We start from the raw sequence: 13,734 nt of genomic DNA, 5'->3' as shown, positions 1-13,734 counted from the left end.
AACAACAGCTAGCTCTTTTGGTAAGTGCTTACCATGTGCCCAGCATGATTATTAGTGCTTAACATCTATTAACCTATTTAATTCTTATAATAGCTATATCTGTTGACTGAAACAGAATTTAAATAACTTGCCTACTTATGTAAAAAGTGACAGAACTAAGATTCAGAAGGTGCTAGTTTAGCTTCAACTGATCATAAACTATGTTATATTCTACTCATTCCTCAGTGATCAGTCAAAACCTTGGTCTCCTATTTCAAATTTAACACCAATCCACTGTGATGAGCTATCATTGTACACACACAAAAATAGAGTAAAAACTGATGCAAGCATAAGTCACAACCTTGAAAATATATTTATTTCAATGCTAAAAATATTCAAATACCTGACTTACTATATAAAGTCTTAAAAAACAAATGAAACAGTGGAGTTAAAAACGTGGCGTATATCAGGTAAGTTAGAGGCACTCAATTATTTATATCACTTCTGATGTCAAAGAATAGAAAGCACAAGTACAAAGTTTAATAACTCAGCTCTAGTGAAGCAATTCACTGAGAGTTTATTGATAGAAAACAGCAGGTTTTTTTTTTTTTTTTTTTTTTTTTTTTTTTTTTTAGTGCTAGAAAGGAATATGATAATCAAGGTTGTAATGCTAACTAAGGATTGAAAACTCTATTCAGATAGGATAAAATGGGTGCACAGGTCTGTGTTCATTTGATTAAAACAAATTGCACTATTTATTGATCAGGAAAATGTTTCCAGACATGTCCAGTAATAGTATGATATACTGAGTTAACTCAGAGTTTAGTCTCATTATCAGATTCAACTGCTCAGACCCAGGTGTGATGAAATAGAACATTAATTATTTTTATATCATTTAGGCAAGTGCTGTTATAATCATAAAATTTCCTTTTATACTCTCACAGGGTTACAGACATAACCTTGCATAACCTTAATTTGAGGTAATTGTCTTTTATTGTTGGAATGTTTTAATGACAGTTGTTTGTTTATACAAGCAAATGGTTTTCACTTCTATGTCTTCCTGAAGACAGGGACTGCCGGCATGTGCTCAGATTATATAATTGTGTATTTAGTCCTGATTTTATTAATTCATTTTTCATTCAACCATTCTTTCAACACTTGAAAACATGGTGTTAAAAACTGGTGAGACTCACATTGCATGATCTTGTTTTTGCCTTCTAGTTATTTTCTTCAATCCCACTTCTACCATTTAGAAAGACGGGTATTCATCAAAAACTAATGATGTAATGTATGGTGATTAACATAACAATAAAAAATTAAAAAAATAAAAAAGAAAGATGGGTATTAGGACCCGGGGGGGAAAATGGCATAAGATTTCTTCATTTAGTTGCTTAAAAAAAAGCTAAAAAAACCTGTAATATTTTATTTAGATTGACCAACTAACCCTTCTCATCAGTGGTCTTGAAGGTATTTTGGCTTCACTGTAATGACTCAAATATAAACGGACAATAGAGAGCTCTGTTGGCAGGACGTGAATTTTGGATTGATGTTTGGTAGACCAGTCTTCATTCTTGACTTCTGCAAAATAAAAATACTATTGCGTGTGATTTTTTTTTTCATGAATTGCATCAGATAAAATATACCTTGATTTTTATGGTATGATATAGACACCGTATAGGCTAATCCTAGTGAGTATCCTCAAAAGCAAGACATATAACCATAATTGGCAAAAACAACCAATACCCTAAAAGATAGGGTTGACACATCATGGTACTAAAATTATGAGACCTTCTGTAGTGTGTACAGCACAGTTGCTGGTTTTATATTTTCATAATCAGTCCTGTTCATAGATACTATAGTGGAACACATTAGTTCATTCCTAGGGATTGGCCTAAGAGAACTTCAACAAAAATGTGAAGTAGATATGTAAAGTACCTTAAATTCTTTCATAAGGGCCTAGAATGCACTGCTTAAAGGACCTCTGATTCGAGGTGGGCACTGGAGCACATGTTTAATAGTTCTCTCTAAAAATAATGGTGAAAGCAAGGAAAATATTAAGAAAAAGATGGAACGAAGAAGGAAATGGAAGAAGAGAAAGGGGAGGTTAAGGAAGAGGAGAGAAAACTGGATACTCGGCTTTACCCTGGAATAACTACGTCCACAGCTATGCCAGCCTATCCCACCTCACTGCCTTCCAGCTTCTTTAGAGAGAAGACTGCAAGGCTGACATGTTCTGCTATTTTTTTAGAGTAGCCAAATGCAGAAAAGATATCTAGCAGGGAAACAAATCTTCACAACTGTAGAGGAAAACAAACGTTCCAAACTCTCATCCTTTAATGCACGTACAGATAAGATGAGCAGGGTTTAATATACATGTAATAGGAGTTCAAAGAGGACCGAATCAAGATCGTGGTAAGTAGGATAAAATATTTATTTTATAATAAAAAATAATTATGGGGCGCCTGAGTGGCTCAGTTGGTTAAGTGTCTGCCTTCGGCTTGGGTCGTGATCCCAGGGTCCTGGGATCGAGTCCCACACCGGGCTTCCTGCTCAGCGGGGAGCCTTCTTCTCCCTCTCCCTCTGCCCCTCCCCCAGATTGTGCTCTCTCTCTCTCTCTCTCTCTCTCTTTCTGTCAAATAAATAAATAAATCTTTAAAAAATAAAACAAGAACATTTAAAAAAATAATAATTAAAAAATTCCATGGTTTGAATAAAGTCTTTGCTTTTTGCTTCAAAAAGCTCTGTGAAATACTAAGCAATGAATCTTCTAAAAACTCATATATTCAACTAAACCCTAATGTTATAAAAATCAAAAGAAAATCTTAAAAATAGAGATAAAAGGGAAGCTAATATGACTCCACTACTATCAACACTAGATGCTAGAAGACCATAAAACAATGTTTATCAACTTCTGCTGAGTGATTTTGAACATAGAATGTAGAGCTAACCAAACTTTAAGAATGAAGACAGAATTATAAAATTTCTAACTTGCAAGTTTTACTACAATGCATTTTCCATGTATTCTTTCAAAACTAAATTAATCAGATATATCTTCTTGTAAGATGTAAAAAAAGATAGTAAAATTAGAAATACCAGACTTAGCAATAAAATGAAATTAGAAGGGGCGTCTGGGTGGCTCAGTCGTTAAGCGTCTGCCTTTGGCTCGGGTCATGATCCCAGGGTCCTGGGATCGAGCCCCACATCGGGCTCCCTGCTCTGTGGGAAGTCTGCTTCTCCCTCTCTCATTCCCCCTGCTTGTGTTCCCTCTCTCGCTGTGTCTCTCTCTGTCAAATAAATAAAATCTTAAAAAAAAAAAATGAAATTAGAAGAAGATACAAGAAGCTCTGTGAATGATTTCATAAGAAATTATAAATCATCTTGTAAGCTTAATAAACGATCTGGAAGTACAAATAAGTAATATATTAATGAAATGAGGGTACATAAGTCTTCTGATACATTAAAATGTGTATTTTAAAAAGGAAGTCAAAACTTTGGGAAGAAATGTGGACTAAATAGGTCATGGTGATTGATAGTGATGTTCAGGTCAACTTTATCCTTACTGATATTCTTCCTACTTGATCTATCAGTTACTGAAAGAAGGGTGTTGAAATCTCATTTATAATAATGGATTCATATATTTCTCCTTGAAGTTCTGTCAGTTTCATGTCATAGATTTTGACACTGTTGTTAGGTGCATACACATTTAAGATTGTTATGCTTGTTGGAGAATTGGTGTCTGTATCATTTTTTAAAGTCCCTCTTTATCCCTGAAAATTTTCCTTTTTCTGAAGTCTGCTTTGTTTGAAACTAATAACTTACTCTAGCTTATTTTTGCTTAATGTTAGCATGATATATCTTCTATTATCTCTTTCCTTGTATTCTGAGTCTTGATAATTAAAGTGGATTTCTTTTAGACAACATATAGTTAAATATTATATATATATATGTTATAATATATATTTTATATATATATGTTACCGACTGTGACAGTCTGGCTTTATTTCGTATATACAGACTATTTTTTTCTTGTTTCTCTCTCTTCTCTAGTTTTAAGTGAGTATTGTACTAGTTTGCTTGGGCTACCATAATAAAATATCACAGACTGGGTGGCTTAAACAATGGGTTTGTCTTCTCACAGTTCTGTAGGGTAGAAGTTTCAAGATCAAGATATGGGCAGGGTTGGTTTATTCTGAGGCCTCTTTGCTTGGTTTTCAGAACTACCTTTTTGCCTGTTCTCATGTTTTTTCTTCTGTGCACATGCATCCCTGGTGTCTCTTTCTGAGTCCAAATTCTTTCTTCTTATAAGGACACCAGTCAGATTGGAAGACAGCCCATCCTAACAGTGTCATTTTAACTTAGTCATCTCTTTAAAGGCTCTATCTCCAAATGCAGTCACATTTTGAGTTACTGGGGTTTAGACTTCAACATATAGATTTGTGAGGTGGTGCATATTTCAGCCCATTGAGAGCATATGATATGTTTCCATTTTCTCCCCTAGATATAACTTGTTCTTTTTTTTTTTGAAAAAGATTTTATTTATTTGACAGAGAGAGAGACAGCAAGAGTAGGAACACAAGCAAGGGGAGTGGAAGAAGGAGAAGCAGGCTTCCAGCAGAGCTGGGGGCCCGATGCGGGGCTCGATCCCAGGACCCTGGGATCATGACCTGAGCCGAAGGCAGATGCTTAACGACTGAGCCACCCAGGCACCCTAACTTGTTCTCTTAAAACATGTTATTAGTCGCTCAGGAATTTAAAATATATATTTTTTAAGTAATCTAAATTTACCTTCAAATAACACTATACTGCTTCACTTGAGTGCAGGTAACTAAGCATTCCCAGTTCCTTCCTCCCATCCATTATGACAGTCCTATCATTTATTTCACTTATCTATATGCTATAATAACCTAGTGCATTGTTGTTATTACTTTAAACCATTATATTTTATTATTTTTTTAAAGATTTTATTTATTTGTCAGAGAGAGAGCACAAACAGTGGGAGCGACACAAACAGCTCCCCACTGAGCAAAGAGCCTGATGCAGGACACAATCCCAGGACCCTGGCTGGGATCATGACCTGAGCCGAAGTCAGATGCTTAACCAACTGAGCCACCCAGGTGTCCCAAACCGTTACATTTTAGGTCAATTAACAATAGACAAAATAGACTGTATTTTACTTTCAATTGTTTCTTCTCTGATATTATTCCTTTTTTAATATAAATAAAGTTTCTGATTTATATAACTTTCTCTTTGAAACATCTTTTATCATTCATTGCAGGGAAGATCTGCTAGTGAGCATACCTCAGCTTTTATTTCTCTGAGAAAGTATTTCTCCAGGAAAAGTATTTCTTCAGTGTTTAAGAAAAATCCCATTGTAGATAGGATTCTAGGTCAATAGTTTTTTTCAACACTTTTAATATTTCCCTCCACTTTCCTCTTGCACAATTTCTGATGAGAAATATACTATAATTTTTTCTTTGTTCATCTATGAGTATCTTAGTGTTTTGCAATGTACTTTTAGATACAACACAAAAGCACTATCAAAAAGTACTTACTAAGGTTTAAAATTTCTGTGTGAAATACATGGTTTAGAGAAGCAAAAGATAAGCCATAGAATGGGAGGAAATACTTGCAAAGCACACAGTTAATACTTACATTCACAATATACAAAGAACTCTTATTACTCAACAATACAAAACAAACAGCACAATTAAAAAATCGGTAAAAAATCTGAACAGACATATCACTAAAGAAGATATACAGATAGAAAATAAGCATATGAAAAGATAACCAATATTATTTATAGTTAGAGAGTCACAAATTAAAACAATGTGACATACTAATAAAATGGCTAATACTGAACAAACTGTTAATATCAATTGCTGGTGAGAATGCAGAGTAACAGAAACTTTTATTCACTGATGGTGGTAATTCTAAATGGTAAAACCATTTTGAAAGATATTAACAGTTTATTACAATGCTGAGCACAGTCTTACCACATAAGTAATTATTCTCCTGTATATTTAAACCATTTGGAAATGTGTAAGCATACTTAAAAATCTTCACATGAATGTCATTATCAACTTTATTCATTGTTACCCATAAATTGGAAGCAACATATAAGCCCTTCAAAAAGTGAATGGATAAAAACATCCTTGGTATATCTGTAGAATGGAATATTATTCTTTAATAAATATAAATGAGCTATTAAGCTACAGAAGATATAGATGCATATTAAATGTATATTAATAACTAAATAAACCAGTCTGAAAAGACTATATATTGTTTGATCCTATTTATATGACATTCTAATAATGGTAAAACTACAGAGATGGTAAACAGATTAGTGGTTGCAAGTGGAAATAATAGGTAAGGGTTAAATACTTGAAGCACAGGAGATCTTTTAGGGAAATAAAATTATTCTGAGTGATACTGCAATAGTCAATAAGTGACATTCTATTAGTCAAAACCTATAGAATTTTAGAGCATGAAGAGTGAATCTTTTGTTAATTTAAAAAATAAATTAGGATTTGGGGGTAACCTTGTTTGGAATAAAGAAAGAGGCAACAATCTGTTTTATTTTTTATTTATTTATTTTTTTTAAAGATTTTATTTATTTGAGAGACAGAATGAGAGAGAGCACGAGAGGGAAGAGGGTCAGAGGGAGAAGCAGACTCCCTGCTGAGCAGGGAGCCCGACATGGGACTCGATCCCGGGACCCCAGGATCATGACCCGAGCCGAAGGCAGCCGCCCAACCAACTGAGCCACCCAGGCGCCCGGCAACAATCTGTTTTAAATATTGAGCCACCCTGAAGAGGTTGGGGAAAGAAGTGCTAAACTAGATAACTTCAGAAATGACTGAAGTTTTTAAGTCTCTAGTTGATTAAGCTATTTCTCATGATGTATTGGTTCCGATGCTGCTATTCACATGTACTGGGTATATGTGTACTGAAATTGAGCAATTAATAAAGGAATGGCAGATGGCGAAAGTCAGGTTTCTCACTGTTGGAGTGGGAGTTTACAGATAAGAAATGAGAGGAGGCTAGAATGGCCCATGGGGTAATGAAATAGAGTTGGAGATATCAGAAGGAAACCATGTTTAATTTAACATAGATACAGATGGTTATATATGGAAATATTTATATATGTGTGCATGTACCCAGGGTAGTATATGCACATACATTTCCTTGTTCTGTCACCTGAAAGGGCCTGGAAGCAACAACACTGTAGTAGCAACAAACACACCTAGAGCCCAGAACTTGATTTCTAATAACATTCTCCAATGAAAGGGAGCAGAACTCTTTGGAAAAATGTTGATTTTCAAACTAAAGCAGAAAATACACAAGATGAGCCTAGAGTATCTTAGACTATCAGAAAGCAAGATGATACTCATAAAACAACTCTATGTGGATGTGGGTACATCAAAGGGAAACAAAAGTCAACTGAAAGAGCCTCCAATGCCAAAACTGGGACAATTTGAGCAAAAAAATGAATAAAGTAGTATTAGATTATAACCTAAAGTTTAAAATAAATATCCATGAGTCCATACTGATATAAATGCTTGGGTAACTAAGTGGGGAAATAAATAAATCTCATGTGCAAAAGAATTCCCTGTAGCTATTTTGCTCTTAAATTAGAAAGCATGAGTTCTCTATGAGGTGCAGTTCCTTGGAAAGAGAATTGGGTAAGGTGTTAGGTACAGAAGCAAACTCAGGTGAGAAGGTTCCTAAGGACTTCCACATAAGGAAAGTTTTAGTCTCTGACTTAACAGAGAACACCTCCAGGGAACACTGAGGGAAGCTCTTAACTCCCCACAGAAACCAGTCCAAAGATGAACTAGTCCTGGACCTTCCTGGACCAATGTTTATCTTTGTATTGATAAAATGTTACTTTTATTTATTTACTTTTCATTGAATAAAATTAATACAACATAAAGTTAACCATTAAGCACGTTAAAGTGCATATTTCAGAGTTGTTTGATACTTTCATGATGTTTACAACTACCACCTTCACAGTTCCAGGATATTTTTATCACCCCACAAAGAAACCCTGTACCCATTAAACAGTCACTTGCCATTCCTCCTTCCTCCCATCCCACCTCCCAGCCACTGGCAACTACTAGTCAGCTTTCTATCTCTATCAATTTACCTATTCTGGATATTTAATATAAATGAAACTGCATAAAATGTGAACTTTTATGTCTGATTTCTTTCACCAACTTTAATGTTTTTGGTTCATTGACACTGTAGCATGTATCTGTACTTCACTCCATTTTATGGCTGAATAATATTCCATTGTATGAATCTACAACATTTTATCTATCCATTCATCTGTTGATGGCATTTGGGTTGTTTCCACTTCTTGACTATTGTAAATAGTGCTGCTAGAAACAATGGTGTATATGTATTTGAATACTTTTTTTCAATTCCTTCAATGTAAACTTAGGAGTGGTATTATTGGGTCATATGGTAATTCTATACTTAACCTTTTTTAAAAAACTGCTGAACTGTTGTCTAGAGTGGCTATACCATTTTACCTCCCCAACAGCAATGTACAAGAGTTCCAATTTCTCCACATCATGACCAATACTTACGTTTTTAAAAATATATATATAGCCATTCCAGCCACTATGATATGGTATCTCATTGAGGTTTTGATTTGCTTTTCCTAATGATTAAGGATATTGAATATCTTCAATATGCTTATTGGCAATGTGTGTATCTTCTTTGGGGTACTGTCTATTCATGTCATTTACTATATCGGACATTTGTTTTTGTTATTGAGTCGTAAGAGTTCTCTATATATTTTGGACATTAGACCTTTATTAACTTTATGATTCACTAACATTTTCTCCCATTCTTTGGGTTGTCTTTTCACTTTCTTAATAGTGTCATTTGAAGAGCAATTTTGTTTTCAATTTTTATGAAGTCTAATTTTTTTTTTTCTTTTTCTGCTTGTGCTTTTGGTCTCATATAAGAATACTAAATCCTAGATCATGAAGATAAACTTCTGTATTTTCTTCTGAAGGTTTTATAGTTTTAGTTCTCACATTTATGTCTTGGATCCTTTTTTAAATTTTTTTATTAACATATAATGTATTATTTGTTTCAGGGGTACAGGTCTGTGATTCTTGAGTCTTACACAATTCACAGCACTCACCATAGTAGATACCCTCCCCAGTGTCCATCACCCAGCCACCCCATCCCTCCTACCCCCCTCCCCTCCAGCAACCCTCAGTTTGTTTCCTGAGATTAAGAATCTCTTATGGTTTGTTTTCCTCTCTAGTTTCGTCTTGTTTCATTTTTCCCTCCCTTCCCCTATGATCCTCTGTCTTGTTTCTCAAATTCCTCAAATCAGTGAGATCATATGATACTTGTCTTTCTCTGATTGACTTATTTCGCTTAGCATAATACTCTCTGGTTCCATCCACGTCGTTGCAAATGGCAAGATTTCATTTTTTTTTTGATGGCTGCATAACTAATCCAATCAAGAAATGGGTAGAAGACATGAACGGACATTTCTGCAAAGAAGACATCTAAATGGTCTTGGATCTCTTTTTAATAATTTTTGTATGTGGTATGAAGTAGGGGTTAGACTTCATTTTTTTGCTAGCTTTGAATTTACCTTGCTTTTCTTTTTCTAGTTCCTTAAAGTATACAGTTAGGCTATTGATTTGAAAACTTTTTCCTTTTCTTTTTCTTTTCTTTTCCCCAGTATAAATGTTTATAGCTCTACATTTCCAAATGAGCACTGCCTTCACTGCCTCCCAAAAGTTGTGCTGTGTTCTGTTTTTGTTTTTATTTGTCTTAATGCATTTTCTAATATCCCCTGTGATTTCTTCTTTGGCCCGTTAGTTAAGATTGAATCTCAAGTATAACCCAAGCTTGTTCCAAATGTTATTCCTTGCCCCAGATTGCTGTAACTAATATCTGTAAGTTTAAATGCTTCTGGCAAAAGCCACTGGGGAAGTCATCCCAGCCCTGGGAATGCTTCAAGTTGGGTGAAATAAATGTTTTGTACTGGTCATTGAGAAAGGTACCAGATGTATGGAGACCCATAAACACAGTTCTTTGAGAATAAGGTCCTTGTTGCTGTGTCTAGTTCTAACAGTTTGCACTAGAAGAGCAGCTGCTGATTTTTAATTTTTTGAGGAATCTTCGTTCTGTTTCCCATGGGGGCTGAACCAATTTACATCCTCACCAAGGGTGCTCAAGGGTTCCCTTTTCTCCACATCCTTGCCAATACTTGCTATCTTTTGTCTTTTGGATGATAACCATTCTAACAGGTGTTAAATGATATCTCATTGTGATTTTGACTTCCATTTCCCTGATGATTAGTAATATTGAATACTTTTCATCCATCATGTTGGCCATTTGTATGTCTTTTTTTGGAAAAATGTGTATTCAGGTGCTCTGCTCATTTTTTAGTCAGACTTTTTTTTTTTTTTGGCTATAAAGGTGTATGAGTTTCCTATATGCTTTGGATTTAACACCTTACCAAATACATGATTTGAAATATTTTCTCCCACTCCATAAGCTGCCTTTCATCTTATTAGTTATTTTTGGGGAGAGATGGATGGGATTCCATATTCCACCATTTTCAGTAATGTCACTCTTAAAATACTACTTTTATAGCAGTACTCCACAAAGAATCTAATTTCTCAGTTTGCTTGCATTTCCATTCATTTTCTCTCTCTCTGTTTCTCTCCTTCAGTGAAGGACCTGAAAGCAGAGAAGAACACATTATTTTACTTTGTTTATTACAAAGGAACTAGTCAGAAGTCAAAATGCAAAACAGTTGGGAAAGGAATTTTTGATATCTATATATCCTGAAGAATATGACCTAGCCACAAATAAATGGACAGGATAGACTAGATGCAGGGATACAGCCAGAGGGAGGAAGTAAATTACTTCTAAAATTATTCAGCACCCAGGAATGTAACTTCAGTCTTCTCTCCTTGCAAATGGCCATATAAGATAGTTAATTTTTTGAAGCAAACAAATCACCTTAATTGAACACAGTTTTCATTTTAAAACAAGTTGTAGAGCTTAAGGCTGAAGTCCTCCAGAGAAAATAGCCTTATGATTTATATCAGCACTGCTCAAACTCAAAGCAATTTGTGAGGTTGCATATGAATAATGCAGAGTGAGAACAGCACAGGAGGAAACCATTGAAAGAAAGTAAATGAAGTCCCTTTAAAATGGAATATATAGGAAACTATTTAATTTGAATTATTCACCAACACTTGTGACATTACAGGAATAACCATAGATCAGTGAATATTTCAATTTTTAAAATGGGATCATGCTGTTCCTTTTATATATTAAAAAAAATCCCAGAGACCAAAAATGGTAAAGTGAATGAGAAGTGCATTACAGCCTATGAATATGCACGGATGTGCTAGAGTTCACCTGAAAAGAAGGGAAGAATGGCCTTTGGAACTCTGTGACAGACAGCTAGAGCTGGTGACTCAAGATCCACAGAGGCAGTTTCTGCCAGCTTGAGAGAGTGTTCAGTGATCAGCAGAAAACGCACCTTTTAGATATATTTTAACTATTTCTGACTCTAATGATGAGCTGTATGTTTTGGAGAAATTCCAAGTACCTGAGTAGTACCTTATTTCTTTTATATATGGAATAAGTATAAATGTTGCTTCTTTTTTCTTTTACATAATCCTCAATGTATAGTGTTGAGTGGTTTAATATGTAATTGTTTCAAGAGAGTCAAATGAGAAACTACAAGGGTAGATTGTTCAGCAATGTTTTAATAACTGCACAATTAAAATACCATATAAAGCATTTGGTATTTACTCCATTAAAATCAAATAGAAAACCTTACCAATTTTCATATCAATTAATCCTATTTAATGTTGTATATTATTTTTAGGCTTAGCAGTTCCTTAGTAATATACTCACTATTTATATTGACACTGTTTTAGAATCACAGAGTTGAAAAGTCACCTGATCTATAGAAGTTTAAAATCAATAGTCTTTTAAATTTAATAGTATTAAGAATTCTAAATGATCTGGGAAAATAGCCAGCTAACCAATATTAAAGTAAATGACTAGGCCTGGTATTTGTATGGAATATCTTTAACTAGAAGTCAAGTAACCGTGGCTAAAATAATTTAATTCAAAGAGATGCTAGACCACATTTCGTAAGGAGGTATGGAAACAGCCTAAAACCATCTAGTCTACCCAAATATTTCTGCAAATCAATAGCTGCCGAGAGGCCATAATGTTGCATAGCTGGGAAAGTAAAACTGTAAAAAAATTATATCCTTTTGAGCAATATCATAGAGAATAACATGAATTTGTATAATGCAAGTTAAATGATAGAGGGAAATGAGAAACATTCAAATCATTCAACTAGATAGTGCATTTATATTCAGGCCAAACCAATATTTGATTTCAGATTCTGGTGAACACTACTGATCAATAAAAATAAACGAAGTTCTTTCACTTTGAATGTCCAAGTCTGGTCTGTTAGGGTAAACTAATTTGATTTGGCTGCTTTTAGCATCGACTTTAATTTCAGGCGTGCCTTGTAATTGGCTGATGTTTGGTTAGCATTCTGTATAGGAACTTCTTCCTCATGTTCATATTTTAAGATCTCTATGTATCATGCCTATTTCCTAGAAACTGTATTTTGTTTACCTGAATCTGGGCATTTGGAGGTGGTAAGGGGTAGGGATAAGCATTGTGGAGAATTTATAGAGGACTAGTCCAAAAGGACCATTATATTTTAGAGCTTCCCAGAATGCTTTCTAATGACCTGAGAGGATTCTGGATTCCCTTAGACCTAGTCACAAAAACATTCTCAAATGTTATGAAAGTTCTTTAATCACCCATTTTTTTCTGAAAGGAACTTAAGTTCTCTGATAATTTCCATTAACATGCATGCCTCACATTTTCTTTGTCTAGTAATAACTCTTGAATAGGTCACCTGTGAGATATGTAGAAGGCTACAGAGAAGTGATATTTTTAAAGAATCTAAGAATCTATATCTATCTATCATCTACCTGTCATCTACCCATGCACACACACACACACACACACATATATACACACACATTTATTTAGGCATAAATTAATATACATATTTATATATATATTATACTTAAACATAAAATGAGAGAGTTTTTTTAAATAGGTAAGATTCTTCACATATGGTAGGGTACATAATGAAAGCATGATTTTTAGGATGTATAGTGTGCAGAAGACATCTTGTATACAAAGTATTATATATTAGAGTGGCAATTAAATTGATAAAATCACCTTCAAATAATAGAGAATCTGTGATATCTGGATATGCTATAAAAATTAAGAGCCCAATATGTTCTGTTGCCTCTTCAAATCATATAAGTCTTTTACCTTTCACTAGAGGTTTCCATGGAGAGGAACAACTCTGAGTCTTAAGTCAATTTTTTGAGGGCTTGTTTTACCAGGGCTGAAAAAAAATGTTAAGAGCCCAGGCATTAGAAACTGATTGCCCGGGTTTAAATTCCAATTCTACAACATACTAGCAGTATGATCCTGTGAAAAATCACTGAATATCCGTAACATATAGTAATCATTACACTTAACCTTAGTGTCATTATTGAGATGAAATAAACTAATCAGAGGTTATCACTGTGCCTAGAACATAATAAATGCCCAAGAGATGTTATATTTTTTGCATTAGCTTCTATTTCTGGCATTGAAAATACATAATATTTTACATTTTCAACAAGAATACTGATTTCCTAAATACTTTAT

At 34.3% G+C, this 13,734-nt stretch overlaps 1 non-coding gene across 1 annotated transcript; it reads left to right on the top strand.

The window, feature by feature from the left end:
• The first annotated feature begins 13,312 nt into the window (after positions 1–13,312).
• On the top strand, positions 13,313–13,428 carry LOC113926023. Its single transcript, XR_003521111.1, has one exon. It is a non-coding gene; the product is annotated as a U5 spliceosomal RNA (small nuclear RNA).
• The last annotated feature ends 306 nt before the right edge of the window (positions 13,429–13,734 follow it).

The sequence above is a fragment of the Zalophus californianus genome, chromosome 2, assembly GCF_009762305.2.
Source record: "Zalophus californianus isolate mZalCal1 chromosome 2, mZalCal1.pri.v2, whole genome shotgun sequence".
Lineage (NCBI taxonomy): Eukaryota > Metazoa > Chordata > Mammalia > Carnivora > Otariidae > Zalophus > Zalophus californianus.
The sequence above is the reverse complement of the archived record's forward strand: the minus strand, read 5'-3'. Positions and strand labels throughout refer to the sequence as shown.